The sequence below is a fragment of the Onychostruthus taczanowskii genome, unplaced genomic scaffold, assembly GCF_017590055.1.
Source record: "Onychostruthus taczanowskii isolate IOZ18803 unplaced genomic scaffold, ASM1759005v1 scaffold1, whole genome shotgun sequence".
Lineage (NCBI taxonomy): Eukaryota > Metazoa > Chordata > Aves > Passeriformes > Passeridae > Onychostruthus > Onychostruthus taczanowskii.
In genome coordinates, this window is record NW_024496525.1 from 24,326,024 (window position 1) to 24,343,236 (window position 17,213).

The window sequence follows — 17,213 nt, forward strand, 5'->3', positions numbered from 1 at the left end:
AAGCACCCTATTCACATTTTCTGTAGAATTTTATACCCTATTAATATACTTCAGTATTCTTCTTCAACCGAAATGTTTGCCTATTTGCTTTGCTAAAGCCACTCCATAAGATTCTCCTTGTTGAATTTCTTTAGTTCTTCTAATTCTTACTAATACTAATGCATGACCAGAATTTCATGTAATGATTAAGGTGTACAGTGAGTTTAGGGATTATATGGAATTATGATGACTGGTTTGTTTTGTGCTCCTTTTCCAATGCCTTCTGATCATTCTGTTTGGCTTTTGTCTTCTCCTGAGCTCCAGTACCTGTCAAGAGACCATTTGTGATTGGCAAAAGATAACAGGTAAGTACTGTGTGTAGACTATAGAATTAGCTTCCTTGTACATACTACTTCACATCTACCATACTGATTTTTTGTCATTTTATAATTAATCTTTTAAATACTTCAGTGACCTTTCTCAGTCGGATTTCCAGTTGATTGCTGTGAATATCTTTGCACTATCTGCACACTTTGTCAACTCTACAGGTCACTGCATTTGCAGTCTTTTTTTAAGATGTTGATGACTTCATCCCGTAGAAAACTCTAAAACTATTTCTTAAGCCTTGTTACCTACCTTACATAAAATGCTATTCATCAACAGGAGATAAGTATGAAAGAACAGAGAAGAGGATTCAAAACAAAGCAGTGATCATGGACACTGATAGTCCAGAAGTCAAGTTTTTGTTCAGGTATGTTATCATCTGTGAAATTTTGCAGTAAAACATTAGAATGTAGAAAATGTAGTATGCAATATATAGAAATATGTATCCACCTATAACTCATACAGAAGATAGGGAAAATATCTAAAAGAAGCACATTACCAATTTTGAACAGAGAATTAAAAAATAATTACCTTGCCACATAAACTTAGTAGCCTTTATCTTGAGAACAGAAAAAGTATGTAATTTTGCAACCTGCAGTTGTCTTTCTGTCTGCCTGTCATAATTTCTCCAGGTAGTTTTAGAACTCATGATCAGTATCAACCAAATTTAAAAGAGGGTAACAGGTTATTACATTACTGCAAATCAAATGAGAACAGGTTGGAACTCAGAGCACGATTTTGAGTGGGAGCAAAACTCCAGTACACATGCAGTTCACACTGGGAGACTGACCTACTGAGAAAGTTGAGCCAAAACTCTTCTGTTAATGGAAATATTTCTTATAGTTATATTTGGATAGTTCCTGAAATCTGTAAATGTGTTTATTCTACATACTTCAGCAACGGGAAAACTACCATCTATCTACAGAATAATAATTATTTCTCTCTTCTCTTATGAGTCAGACTCAAAGCCCGTTCAAGCTTTTGATGCTCTAGTGCAAGATAAACTAGATTTAATAAAAAAGCATTCAGTTTATTTGCTGAATGTAATTTTTCACATTGTCTCTGAGCTGCTCACCATGATGGTAGCTAATGGTTTCTCAACAAAGAGAATACAGAAAATGTGCTTTTTGAGAGTAAAGCAAATGGCCAAAGAGAGAGTTTATAAGAATCCTAAACAGAGATTTATGCCATGTCCCTGAAAGTTAATCCATATTATGGCTAAAGGATAAGAGAAGGATACATTAACAAATTGTTATTCTTGCCATACATCTGTTACTGTGACAAAGAAAAACCACAACCAAACAAACATATTTAATCCTCCCACAAAATTGAAAGCAGTTATCTTCCATTATCACAAATGAAGTTAAACTTGTGTGAATGTTGCTTTTAGATTATTGCACAAGTAGTTACTATTTAACATTAGTAGAAGTGGGCTCTGTAGTAAAATCTCCTGCTTTGACATTTCCTTGTATTATTGAGTGAGCAGTGCCCATGCTGATGAAATGCAGTTTTCTGCAATGTATCCAGTGTATTAAATAAATTGGTTTCCTCAGTGCAGTTGAGCCACACTTTTCCTTAGGATTTACTAAAAAGCCTGACCAAAGGACTTATTTTTGTTTAGAGTAAAGAAATACTCAGCAGTTTCTTCAGTTCTATCCTAATAAAAGCAAACCATCGAGCCTTTATCAGACAAAACCACAGTAGCTGCATATTTAGCAACAAATTTCAATTACTAATGTTCTCTTCAGTTTTAATTATCTGTTATATTACTTATAGAATAAGTATTCTAGGTGATGATATTGTATAATACTGCTATTACATTTAATGTATCATATTTTCTCCTCAAAGGACCTGCTTTGCAGGTCAGTATGTTTATGCTTCCTAGAGTATTTTATACAGAGATTTTGAAAATTACATTACAAAAATGCAATTCTACTGCTTTCTTAAAATGCAATAAACAATGCCTGAATAAAATCTTAGCAGTTTAAATTATTAATAAAATAGGGCTATAAAATTACATGAGAAAGGTGCAAACATTTTTCCTTCAACAGATAAAAATAAACAGAAAATAAACATATACAAGTTGATGGATGCATTATTGCTAATATTTTCAAAAAGGCTGTCAGGCTGTCTTTCTAATGCTTTAATAAATCTGGTGGTTTATTTCCTGATCCAAGTCCTATCTGTGAAATCTTCACTTACGAAAAGCTTGCTGGGTAGATCAGTTGTTGCAGGTATATATGTGATGGACACATGCAATAAAGATAACTGGTTCAGTTCAGATATGCATTCTGATGCTATACTTCAAAAACTTAAAGGAGTTCTCTTGACTTGATTTTTTCAGGCTGCATGGTAGTGCTGGCCTTGAACTTCAAATTGAAGCCATGGTCAGACTGATCCTGTAGGCAAGTTTGAAATATGTGTACACTGTTCCATTATACAAAACAGAAACAGCAACAAAATTAATATGAAAAATCTGTATCAAAGCCATAGTCTAGACAGGTCTGTGAGGTGTTTAGACATAAACCTCAGGCTTGTAAAGTATTTTAAGTTCTGCTATGTATTCATGTATGCATCTGTGAATATAAGTCTGCATTTCTATATCATTCCAAAAAAAGTAGGGTCTCCGTATTGTTCCCAGTTCTGTGAACAAAGCACAGGAGGAGAGGAAGGAGGTATTTTTCAGACATAAGCACAGCATTTTGTTTGCTAGAATGGCACACTAGCATTTTATACAAGCTTTCTCAGGGTGAAGACTAGAGAATTTTAAGAAATCCAGAATGATTAAAACTTCCTGTACCCATACAATTTTATCCAGTTTATTTTTGCAAAGAAAAGAAGAGAGGAATTTTAGTTCTTAAAAAAATGCAAACCAAATCAACCAAACAAAAAACCCCACCCCACATCCACCCTTGTTTTTTGCCTATTTTTATATTTTGAAGCCTGTAGTTCTGTCACCTTTCTTTTTAAAACACCACAGGAATAGATCCTCCTGTAAGAAAAATGCACTTCTTTTATTCTCAAATCAAAACAAGTGTTACGTGCCATTTTGTCAGAAAACATTCAACTTACTGCATAATTTTCAGGTGACTTTGTGGCTTCATTGTGCAGCCACAGGTGAAGCTTCCAGTTACTGTAATGAGGTGGGTTTTTTGGTGCCTTGGCATCATTTGAGGAGGAGTCATATTCCTAATGAACCTTTCAAAATGCAGCCTATGAAACAGCATGCTTAAATAGTCAGTATTTTAAAAATAAATAAGCTATACCAACAGTCAGGATTTTCCATTTTTTATTGCATTTAGCAATTCTGCACTTTCCCTGAATTTAATGATTTCTTATGTAAAACCCATGCTAATTTCTCACTAGGCTTTTCCCCAAAATAAAGTTGATCTTGCCATTTATCCCTAGTCTCTAACCTTTTGTGGACATATGTCTGAAAGGAATGGTCTGAGCCACTGAGTTCAGCCTTCTCTGCAGAAAACTGCACCACACAGGTGTGTTCATATATTCCAATTCCAAATTTGTTGGGCTTTTCTACCCACAACTCCTGTAGAGAGACAGGTCCAAAACCATGATGCTCCAATGCTTAGAAAATGCTGACTTCCTCCTTAATTACATTTATGTTTGTATCCATCTGTTTCTGGGCCAGCAATTTCCTATGGCTTAAAATAGCTCTCTGCTTCATGAGGGTGCTAACCTGTAATCTATGCTCAGGCAGCAATCATATGCCACTCAGCCTTTCTGCCATTAAGCAATTAAAAAAATTTCATGCTCAGTCCACTGAATTTTTTGCACTTTTCTCTGTTCATATTCTGAACTAGAATTGTACACAGTATTCAAGACACAGTGGTACTTCTCAGTCTCTACTGGAAATGTTCTACAGCCCTGCATTTAGCATACAGTTGGCTGAATCATACTAGAGGCTCATAATGACCATAATGAATAATTATAATTGGGCATTTCCAAGCAATTGCTTCCCTTATATGAATTCCCCCTATTATACCAGAAATTCTTGTTATTAATCCCTAAGGACACTGCCTTCTCTTCTGTATTAAATTCAGCTTTACTTCCATAGATCACCTGTTTTATAGGATTGAAATTTTTGATATGGCTTATTGTGAGCAATGCCTCTGCTTTTGCCATCAGCAAGCTTAATTAGTACATCCTTATTTTTGTGTCATTGTCTTTGTTAAATAATGTTGGCCAGATGTTGGTATAAGGAGCCCCCACTGAACTCCCTCTTTGGTCACATAGTCCCCTTTCCAGCACATAGCTCTTCTCATCCCTCTTTTAGCCACTTCTTTATTTATTTCTTGTGCTATTTCCCATTTCACCTAATAATCTCACAAGTGCAACATTGTCAAATGCCTTACTGAGATAAAAATTAATTGTATCGAACAGGTTTCCATCATAAAAATTCTGCTGCCATTAAAATACACTCATGGTCTACCTTTGGTAAACTTGAACTGCATTTTATCCCATCTTCCATTCATTTCCATACTGTTCATTAATTTCAAGCTTTATTTCAAAACTTTATGTGTTGTTGTAGAGTAACAGAATAATTGCAAATATAGCAAATGTTTATAAAATAAAAGTAAGCTTGTTATATAGCACCACCACAATACCACAGGTGGATTAAAATCTCTACCACGAGCCATAAAACTTCATTCCCCAGTTTTTTCACTAGTCAGTAATGCTCCCCATCCCTTTGAATAAGCTCTCCTAGTTTAGTTTCCATCCCACAGTTCTTTTCACTTTGTGTATATTCTCTTCTGGCTTTGACTTTCCTTTCTACATCTTTGTCTGTTCTGAAAGCTGCAAAATTACTCATTAGGCTGGGGCATGCAACTAGATTAAACAAAACCTTTAGGGCTTCCCCTTCTTTATGTGCTAGTTGCAATTTGCTGCCTATATTGCTAAATAGTCTTTTTGTTTGTCTTCTACAAGACCTTGAGTCTGCACCTCCAAGACTCCAAACCATAGCTTTCTTGATTCATTCCTTTCCCTTCTCCATTCTGTACAGAGCTTTTCCTTGTTTTTCTCTGACTGTGAAGGTAGTTACTCATCCCTCTTTCATACCTGGAATGTAAATTCCTGGCATTTTTTGTATCTGTGTTAGATAAATTCCAGATCTCTGTCATGTTTAAGCCTCTGACTTATTACCTCAATTACTATGTCTAGTTTATCAATATTTGTTCTTATAGTATTAAAAAAGTTCTGTAGAACTTTGTCAAAACAGTTTTGTTTATTCTTCCATTTCATTTGGATTTTTCAGCCAGGTGGGAAAGGAGAGAGGACTGTTCTGTTTTTATTTTAAACACAACAAGTTTCCTCCCCATCTTCACTACCTATATAAATTAGTCTCAAATAGCATCAGTTTGTGCCTAGTAAATAAATAAAAAAGCTTTTGTTGTCACTTGCACAAGTACCTGAGCTGTAGTGGCATTAGCAGCCCACATTTTTCACTGTACAACTGCATTTTTTAAAGTCTTCATCCTTGCCAGAAATCTTCCTCATCCCCATGTTTTGCCAACAACTGAGCTGAGATGCCTACAGATTTTCCTTTCTCCAATCTCCATTGATGCTGCAAAAATTACATTATTTCAGCTGCCAATCAGACCATTAACTTTCCTCAGTTTTCTAGATAATTGCAATTTGTAAATAATATCACATGGATATCCATTGTTGGTATTGAAAAGTTTATTACCAGACAACTTGTATAATGCTTGAGTTGTAGGCAATGTCACCTCTCTGCCAGAATGTTGATTGCTGTCACTAGACAACTGATATGACAGGCATTGAAGCTAGTTGATAAATACAGTTTAAAAAAATCTACAATATAATGACCTGAAATCCTGCTGTCTTCAACTATTACACTCCTTTCAGCACACTGAAGATTATTAAGCCTATAAAAAACCCAACCTAATATACCTAAATTATGGATGCCATCACTAAGTCATAATACTGTATTAACTGGGACTAATCAATTATATATTTATTAAAGTTTAATCCTCTATCTTACTGGCAGTGAAAGTCCTATCATACAGACTGTGCTGATGTGCTGTTCCTTTTGACCCTAAAAGCATCAGTATGCTGCACAACTTTGAAAAGAGAATGCATAGGTAAGCTCTATAACAGCAACTGGAAATTTAATTTTCACATAGAGAAGAAAGAACATTATTTTTATGGTTCTTCCTCAAAGAACCATAGGTATGTCCTCAAAGGTATGTCTGTGCTTTTTTCATGCACTTCTTTTTCACCTTACCTGTCCCTTAGTGTTTTGCTACACCCATTAAATTGCATAAAAGCAGTTCTTTTGGCTCAGAAGGCTGGAACCTTGTTGTACATTCATTAAATGTATTAGGAGGAAAAGTAAGGATGATGGCAATTCATACCTGGTTCTTAGTGCAAGAATAAGAATAGCCTAAGACAAAATAATTTGAATGCCCATACACCTGCATCAGGGTAAAAGTGAAAATATAGATATAATTTTATATTCTGTAGTTTATTTTATACACACATACAGGAGGGGAGCAGTTTGAAATTTACAAATTCCCAAGAAAATTGATTACTTCAAAAATCTGTTAGTCTGTACCACAAACATGAATATGCCCAACTTTATCATAATGTTTGCAACCATCTTCATTCCCATGTGAGCAGGAGGTTGGACTAGAAGATATTCTGAAGGCTCTTCCAAGCTGACTCATGCTATGATCCTTTATGAATTCTCTCTCTAGAATTCTCTCTTCACAACCACTATTCCACACCCAGACATGCACAAAACCAGACAACAACCCTCTTTCAAAGAGCTCATAGCACAGATCTGTCTCCCATACATATTTATTGCCTTTTTGGTACCCAAACTCCAGATGATCATGACCACACATGACCATCTGCTCACAAATGGCCAGGCATACATTGTTCCTTTTCTTTTTCCAGACACTCAGTATTGTACACCAATCATTTATCTCACTGTCTATCCCAAATACTCCTTCTTCCCTTATTAAATGTTACATTCTTCTTTAATTCCCCACAGATTCTTCATTACTTTCTCTCAGATCATAAATTTTGTTCAGAGCTGTTGGGCTTTCATGAACCCTGAGTTCATTTTCTCAGCTGCAGCCATTATCTGAAATACTTTCTACCCATGTGAATATATGAGTTTTTTTTGGACAAAGTATTTCTCACCTATTTTCATGACTTCACTTTATGTATATGAAGTGTCATGTAAATATGGACAACTTCCAAGATGCTTCAATGACAGTTTCTTATTTCATACACTTTGCTTTGATAAACAATTCTTGTCTATTCTTTTCATTATTATCCACATTAGATATGAGCTCTTCTTTCTATAATTTAGCCTAGCAACCAGGTAACCATTATGAACTAGAAATCATATATATATATATAAAACAATACAAAAAATCAATATATAAGTAAATAGGAATTCAGATAACAATTTGCACAATTAATTAATTATTAAGAAATTATTGTTAGTGTTCATCAGTATATCCAGAACAACTTCATTAAAGTATAGCTAATCATGGTAGAGAATCTTGTTTATATTGCTGAAAGCAATATAATGCTGCAGCTGTATTTCCTAGGAATCACAACCATTGATTCCCCATATTTAGGGCTGCTCAGAGTCCTAAAATCCCAGTAACACTTAAATGGCATTCTACCAACTCTGCTATCAAAAGGGTATCAGTGAGTTTTAGAATTAAGTACTTCTGAGCTAAGCACATTGCTGTTTTAATGAAGAAAGTACACCATATGCTTAAATCAAAAACTTCTGGCACCTTCACACTGAAAGGGGAAGCTGCACTCCACCCCAAACTATGTTACGGCCCTTGGCAGAAGCACAGTAGCCTCATATGAACTGTGGAATCTCTAAACACTGTCACAGCAGCCTTCATTAGGAAGAGCTACATAAAGCAGGCTCTGCTAGGTTCATCCAAGTTCATTTATAGACACTGCACCTTCAGTTTGTGGGTTGGTATCCCTTATTTGTTAGCAAAAAATCAGGAACACTATACTAGAAAGGAAAGAGACTCCAATGTTGACATTATAGAAATTCTTGAACAGCCATAATCATTAATGGAGGCCCTGTACTAGAGTACCACTGTAGAAATATGAGCCCTGAACACTTTAAGACTTTGTCTGTAAAGTATCCTATTTTAAAATGCTAAGATCAGGGTTTTTCTTTGGCTGCTGGAAGTAATTGTTTTCTATTGCTATTCAGTAAATAACTATTTCAAAAAGGTAAATCACTAGGACTAGCAGTCACAGACAAACCCAGAGAGCAGAAGATTCAGATAATCAGCACAGTGAGTTAGTGAGTTGTCAGAAACATAGATAAGGTGAGGAGAGGTGCTTGAAGAGGCTAAGGAGGAAAGAGAGGAAAGCAGTAAGAAAGGCCAGAGTTAGAAAATGCTAATAATGTTAATTAATAGCTGTAGCCAAACAGAGTTTTCTGCTGACAGAATTTGTTCTTCTCAAGCCAAAAGAAATAGAGTATTTTCATGTGTTGTTCTTCCCTGTTGTTCAGGGATCTTCCCTGGGGTTGCCAGCTGTGTTTTGATAGTCAGATGGGGTGGGAGATTTCTCCAGCAGCAGATTCTGGAATCTTTTTTTCTTGTCAAGGAAAGAGCTTGACAGTCATCAGTTCCTTTGCTTGTCAAAAGGGAATCTGTTTGCTCCTTGTCAAAGTGCCTGCTCTGCATTTATTACCTTTGTTTGGATTTGTTTCCTTTGTGCAGTTATGTTTTCTGCACACAAGGATTCTCACCCTCTCAACAGAAAGCGCAGCTAGACCCATCAGATGGCACTCCTACAAGGGATTTCTGAGCCTCCCTCCGCCCTGTCCATTTCCCCCCTGCCAAGCAGGGTGGTGTGACAGAGGCAGCTCCAAGGACAAGTCATTTATTTCTCTGCACTGTCTGGCCCCGCCACACCCGGCTCTGGGACAGAGGGCCCCTGCAGCAACTTTATTTGTAGCCTTTCCTTCGCTGAAGTCAATGACAAAGATGGCTGGCAAATCCGAGGCTCTGTTGCTTCTCATTCCCAGCAAGCCATGAAGTGCTCAGTGGTACGTGGCTCAGTGAAGCAATCGAGTTTTCAGAGAGTGCTGTGTGTGATTTTTAATTCTTTAACCCTGCAGTTTTCTAAGCTGTGGTTCAGTACTAAACGGAAGATAATCCTGTTTTCATCTGCTGAAATAAAATAATTTTATGTATTGATGGCATTCCTAAATTATTTTATTTGCAAGGGAGAAAAATCTTCTCTCAAATCTCCAACTAACTGCCATAATTTTTTTTTAAATTATTTCACCTTCTCAAAACATGTTTGGTGATCGTGAAAGCATTGTTTTATTTGAGATTACTCCTAATTTACAATGGTATAGTTAATAGAATTAATGAAATCACAGAAATACAGCTGAACTGTGGCTACTGTTTCATGATAAAAAATGTCAGTAGTAGCTTAAAACCTTCTTAATATCCCTGTGCCCCTCAGCTGTGCCAACAAAATTGCTTGCAGTGCTTCCTAACTAAGGTTCATTAAAAAGTTGCCAGCACTGACTGGAACTGACTGGAGTTAAAAAAGAATTATTGATTGTGATAATCACTAGCACATTCAGTTGCTAGCACAAGTGCATGGCTGGCATGCCACAGGCAGAAGAGGGAACAGGAGCAGGGAAGCAGGAATACCTCATGCTGACAGTGGTGCCTGGACAGCAGCAAAAAACAGCCTGTGCTAGATCAGAACTGAGAGCAGGATTGTAACACCCATTGAGCCAATTCTCAATTATCTATGATTAGTTGATCTTCACTGCAGATTTTCTATGTCACAAATGTAAAACCAACCACCCTGCCTCCAGCATAGGTATTAGCTGAAGCCCATGACTGTACAAACATCTCTTGCAAGACTGTGCCTGGCTTGGGAACAAAGCATGCACCTTCCTGCAGAGCCAGAGATCATAAATTCTGTCAAACCAAAGTGGCCTCTGTGAAAATACAGCTGAAGTTCTTCCTCACCGTGTTCCCCGATCCAGGAGCGACAGACAGCATGCTGCAGTCACACCACATTGCTTCCCCTCAGGAGCAGCTCAAACCCAGCTGGGCTTCAGGCCAGCTGCAGGCGCCTTCATGTGGAAACGATCCCCAGCAGGCAGGATTGTGGGAGGCCTTTCAGGTCAGGTGAATACGATACACATGCACGGATCCGCTTTGGATATCTGACCCAACAAACTCTCCCACAGGCAACTGGGGAGATAGCATTGAAACATCAACAGCAACAGTCCTGGCCAGGTTCTGGAGGAAAGTATGGGAAGAATGAAAAGGCCAAAATGTCATAGGTGACACCACCAGGGAGGTATTTGCACTATCAAGTATTACTTGCAAAAGAAAATGGGAAACATTACAATTAGGAGGAGTAGGGTTGAGAAGCGTCCCATCTTTGGGTCAGCTCCAGCCCAACTGAGCTGCATGACCCTAAGGATTCAGCTGAAGTCATGAGGTGATTCTTTCTTGGTTGTTTGTTACAGTGCTAACACTGTTTACAAGCACAGTTGTTTCCTACAAACTATGATCACCTCTCAGTGTGGAAGTACGTTTTAGCTCTGGATAGCATTTTTGTAGCTGATTATTCTGTTTTATGTGTCTTGCACCATAAAAGTGCTTACCATTTTGGATTATTTTGAAAGAATATTGTTTCCCACAGAAAAGCAAGCCAACTTACAAGTGAGCACAAGTAATTTTACTTTATTGTAATCACTATCCCAGTTTAATGGATGATCAAAAATTCACAACTAATTATTTTCATACTTTGCATATATTCAGTTAAGGTGCACAACTCCATAAAAACAAGTTAGCTTCAGGACTTGCAATTCTGTGTGTCTTGCCTGCCCTCTATAAGCAATACCAAACAAAGCCAAACAAGTTGTTGGCCTGTTCTTATGTTGCAATCTTGTGGAATATTATATTCTCTAGAAGTGTCAATTCCTTTTAGCCCCCAGAGTTGCTCAGAATTCTACATCTTTAAGGGTTTTTCCATTAGGAAAAAAAATTGATGAAATGTGATATGATCCTTGATTTTAGAAATAACAGACAACTTGATTTATGGAGCACAAAGAAATTCACATGAATAGGAAGAATTTATTTGCCTGTAGTTCTCAGAGTTTTTGTAGGCAGCTGCATTCTAAAAATCTTCCTCCCAGCATTTCTGATGTCACACAGACAGGATTAGAGCAAGTTCCCAGTGACTTCTGCAGTTCTGAAATGATTTCTAAATCCTCAGAAAATCAGCTGAATCTTTGACCCTCCTATTGCCTGCACCTACACAGTACCCAGGGTGAGCACAATATTTTCTACTACCAATTATGTAAATCAAAGCTGTAATTTTTTGTTGTGGTCTCTGAATGGAAAGTGGCTCCCATGGCCCCTACTTTGAACAAAACAGTTAAACTGTCCAAAGCCCAACACAGTTTGCATGCTCTTCAGACTTAGTTTTTTCATATTGTCAAGCAGATCTCTTTGGAATTGTACAAAATCTCTTAGCTTAGCCAGATAGCACAGGTGATCCCATGTGGCCATCCACTGAAGCCAACAGAATTACTGCAGGGATGGATCTGGCAGTACAGCATGTTGAAGTGAGTTCCCTTAAGCAATAAATCAGCACAAATGTACAAATCCAACTGTGTCTGAGGGTTCTGTTTTGCAGCCATCTGTACAGGCTTTTATTGTTAAACAGAAGTAAACCAAATGTTATATTAAATGATAGTCATTGATTTATGCATGAAGGTAAAAAAAATACACACAATTATGGAAGCTGAAAATAACTAGATGAAACTGGTTTGAATTATTAAAAAACCCAGAAAACATTATGTTTCATTAAAACACTAAGGTAGACCCATCCTAAGATATGTTGACATTGCAAATTAACACCAGAATCCCAATATGACATTTTAAGACAATCTGATCTAAAAGATACAGCCAGCTGAAGGCAGTTTGCTGTATGCCAGTTTCTCAGACAAAACAAGAGAGCTGAAATGTTTCCTCTTTTGTAATGGTAATAAAATCTTGCATCATTTTTGTAGAAGAAAGAATGTGCTTGATTACTGTTTGCCAAATCAATAAGTAATTGCATGGTGAAACATATTGCTACAGAAATCCACCAAGGTCAAGAACTGAATAAATTCTAAAATGTACATGAATACCAAAGTACTTGGAGCTGTGATTGTTCACAGTAATTCTGGAAGCCTTTTAACAAGTCATGCTTCAAAGTTAAGAAAATCTTTTACTGTTAGAGTACAGTCCTTCATGGGGATGAACTGATTCCTCTTACCAGCAGCAAGTAATTCATTCAAGGTCCTCATCTTGCCATAGATGTAGAAAGATACTGACCCAGTCTGATCTCCAGTCTGATGCAGAACAGTATTTTCTACATAGCAACCTCTGAGCTTCCTATGATCTCCCTGCTGTTTTGGAGCTGAAGAAAGCAGAGTGGATGCCAATTCCAGTTAATTTTTTTTTTTGCCATTTTGCTTTATCAGTAACTACCATTTTAGGAATAAGGCACATAAATAATGACACCAATTTATAGATTTTTTTCTCAACGTAGTAACTCAACTATGTTTTAATCTCTACAGTTAGTGTTTTTTTTTTTTTTTTTTAATGCAGCTCTGAACAAAAACTTGATCCACCTTCTGCTTTCACTTGTATTTGGGCCAGATTCTGACCACTTTAATTAGAGAGACACAGCAAGGGTTTAAGCACTAAAGTGATCTCTGATTCAGACAAGATTGATAATCCCATTAATTAACAACATTATTTTGTCTTTTTTAACACTCTTTTAATTGCAAAGAAGGCCACAAGTAGAAGATACAAAAGCTGTGGAACAATCACCACTGCAGAAGTCGTTCCATGCAGTCACTAACCATTCATAGTGTGAAGTCTTCCTGTATCTCCATTCTGCTTTGGCACAGAGCAGTTTCTCTGCAACCTGGAAGCTCCTCCACCAGCTGATGGGCAGAGTTTTGCTGCTGTCCATGGAAGCTCCTCCACCAGCTGATGGGCAGAGTTTTGCTGCTGTCCAGGTTAGCACTCTTGCCTCTGCACCATCATGGCCCTCACTGTAGAAACCTAGCCAAGAGCCACCTTTTGCAAGACTCTGGGACCAAGACAAGTTCAGAAATGTGGCATGGGTAAAGTGTAGCCATATGAGGAAATGAAACCAGCTTCTTCTTCTGGAGATGAGGGAAGCAAGTTAAAACTCAGGACCTCAGTATATGGCGCATGGACACAGGTACAGAAGTGGCATAATGGTGCCACTGGTGTGGCAGATGGTGTGGAAGCATGTCCACACCATCCTGCACATCCAGCACATCAGACTGGGGACAGAAGTTTGATGCTTCCATTAGCAGTAAACGCCTGCCCCAATCCAATGGATTAATCCTGAGAGCCCCCACTCTGTATCAGTCTGTTTTGTTGTCATGGATGCTAGGATGGATAACAAAGTTTACATCCAGGAAGTCAATCACATGCTGGGACTGATCAAACCAGTACCACAATGAAAGAAGGCTCAGAGCCATAACCCCCTGCCATAAAACCTGTGAAAGAATTAAGTCAAACTGTTGGAGCAACAGAGTACTATAGAAAAAGCTCACTGTGTAACAGCCCAGTTTTAATGAACCAGACAGGATACGGCACACAACTGTTGACTGTAGGGCTTCTCAAAAAGCAGCTGGTTCTTTAACAGCCCCTGGTTTCCAGCACAGTAAATGCTCTTCTGGGGGTGGGTGTGTCAGCTACACAAGAAAGGTCTTTATGATCCTGATACAAGAGCAAGAGAAACCACAGTTTGCAATCACTCGGGGTGGAAGGCAATGTACCTTTTATCACATACCCCAATATTTTAACAGTGGCCCCATCTTTGTCTGTGCTGTGTTAGCTAAAGAGCTGGAATCAATAATCCTCCCACCAAAGTAACAATTTTACAGCACACAGATCATACTCTAACTGGAGTACATGAGAAAATGGTTCACCAAAGTATGAATGCTATCATCCAGCATTCACTGGAATTAAATATTAGTGTTCCATCAAGCACTTTCTGGAATTAAATATTAGTGTGGAATTAAATATTTTGACTTTACATAGCAGGGACTAAGTCAAGAAGTTGCAGTTTTAGGTACACGATGGATGGGAGGACACAGAATCTGTATTAATAGAGATCTAAAACATTCAAACACCTTCTGAGAAAGGCTAGTAAGTGGTACCAGAATGGCTAAGACACATAGGGAGTTATGACTTATTTCAACAGGATGCAAGGAGAGGATTGCCTGTGTCCTGGTGCTGGTGATACATATAGTAAATATATACCTTCTTGGGTTTTGGTGGGGGTTTTTGTTGGTTTTGGGTTTGTTGTTTTGTTTTGTTTTTTAATGAGACAGTACCTTTCAAAAGAGCAACAGGCTGCCAATCTCAAGGAAGGTACACTACTCTGAGAAACTCAGCAAGTAGATTATATTGGTCCTTCCTGAAGGCTGGAAATACATTCTCACAGATTAGCTCTGGGTCAAGAACTGATAGTAGGTGATAATGTTACACTAATCCTAAAGCTTAAAATTAACTGACTTTAGCTGTAGGAAATACTGAATGGGAAACTGCAAATTATTTTATCAATAAAATTAAGTGGGTACTATAGACACATAAGACAACCAATCATACTTTAAGGGCTCCTAAGAATTACACTCAAATTGTAAACAATGAGAACAATGTGATAATATTCAGCAATTTTTCTATAAACACTGCTAATAATCAACAGGAAGTCAATGCAAATGGACACAATTAAGATACCACTTGTTCCTGATTGTGTATCTTATATGCAACTAGAATTGCTTATTCAACAACCAAAACAACCTCTTAACAAAGGCACTCCTTTACTTAATGCAACTTTATGATGGATGAGAGCCCATGATTATGGCTCCAAAATTAATGAGACGAACATACATCTGAACTTAGCCAGCTGGTACATGGAACAAGACTTGTGCTGAATACAGCACCTTCCTCTATGATGGCTACAAAAAACACACGCTAACAGGATACAAAAATAAAAGAGATACCATGCAAACTTTGCTGGGTGGAATTGGTGTAGGACCACAAACACTGAGTTCATTTAATACAAAAATTATAGCAAATAAATTCTCAATATTGTAAGAATTGAAAGCTGTGGTAGCCAGAACTGCAAGTTGGCTACCAACAGCTTTACAAACTTCCATACAAGACTGGCAAGGTACCTGGCACCTTTAGTGACACACTAATTTATCACTGTGGTGCCCATTACTAACCTCTGAAATCATACCACAAGAAGCCAGATGTGCTTTATCTTGTATTCTATTTCAACTAACTAGAATATTGCAGGTTAATCAAATTTGGATAGTCATTGAAAATAGTCAAAGACAAATCTTAGAAACTATATACCCTAACTTGGTGAGAGGCAAATTCAATGGAGGATGGCCTAAAACTATTTTATATAATATTGAGGGTTGTATAATGCAGCTACAAAGGAGTTAATATTGCAGTTGTTAGGAATTTGTCAGATGAGTGCCACTCACATAAAAATCATACCCTTAATGCCAATTTGCTGTCATTCCTAAAGTCTTTGATAAAAATATGTGGTTACCTATAGTAGCAGGAGATTATTTGCATTGTAATGCACATGCCAACAATGAACTTAGCAAACCATGCTCACTGGGCTGTCATGCTGAGGATGCACCTGCCTGACCACACCTCGAGAATTACTTTGTATGAAATACTCCTCTGGTATCTGCATCTGGCAGCAGCATGTATAGGGCAATGGGGGGGGTTTGAATGTCTGTATCCACCTTCAAAACTATCCACTTCAAAATAATGTAAATTTTGGACAGAGAAAAAATTGCTGCTATCATATGTCATATGTGGTTTACAGATTTACAGGTTAACTTCTTGTTGACAGAAAACAAAAGGTGTCTTATTTTGTACTGTCTAAGACAATAACATGTGGCATGACCTTTGAGACACAAGACAACTTCCTAAAAAAAATTCCAAGCTTACCTAATATCTGTCTGAAACTGTAAAACCTTTAGCTGAAAGACAAATAAAAATTGATTTATGATAACAAACTGATTCAAATAGTGAAAACCAATTATGCTAAGACTTCTTTGTGGTGGTAAGCAGTGCTTCACATCATTGAATTCAGTTGACAGTAATCTAAATGGCAGTTTGTGCTTAGTGTCTTTTTTGATCAAGAGTATCAGCACAGATATGAATATTGGCAAATGACACTAAATGGAAAAAGTATGATGTAGAGTATTTTCTAATACAGGTACAACTGGGAAAAATCAGGCATCCTCCTACGTGTTTAGGCACTACTGGATTTTCCAGCAAATGGTAAAACTCTGCAAAACTTCACTGAATGTTGGACAATTTTCTAATCAGGCATCCTCCTACGTGTTTAGATTCCAGGCACTACTGGATTTTCCAGCAAATGGTAAAACTCTGCAAAACTTCACTGAATGTTGGACAATTTTCTTAAGTGTTCCACCACAGTATCTGACTGTATTGCAACCACTCAGATCAACCACTTTCCTAACTCACCTCAAACTTTTCAAAAGCAAAGTAATAAAGTCTTCCTGAAGAATCATTTTCACCTAAAAAATAAATTTGCACCAGTTAAAGAGAAAATAATGTATAATAATACTTGATGTACTAATTATAACGTTCTTGTGTTCTTGTGCATTTGTTTTTGGCTGACCCAAAAGTCACTTAGCAAGTTTATCTGACACCAGCTTTTATAAAAATAGCAAATAAAACAAA

General features: G+C 37.3%; 1 long non-coding RNA gene across 1 annotated transcript; it reads left to right on the top strand.

The window, feature by feature from the left end:
• Positions 1-209: 209 nt before the first annotated feature.
• On the top strand, positions 210-9,550 carry LOC121348330. Its single transcript, XR_005954365.1, has 3 exons — positions 210-344; positions 643-730; positions 9,123-9,550. It is a non-coding gene; the product is annotated as an uncharacterized LOC121348330 (long non-coding RNA).
• The last annotated feature ends 7,663 nt before the right edge of the window (positions 9,551-17,213 follow it).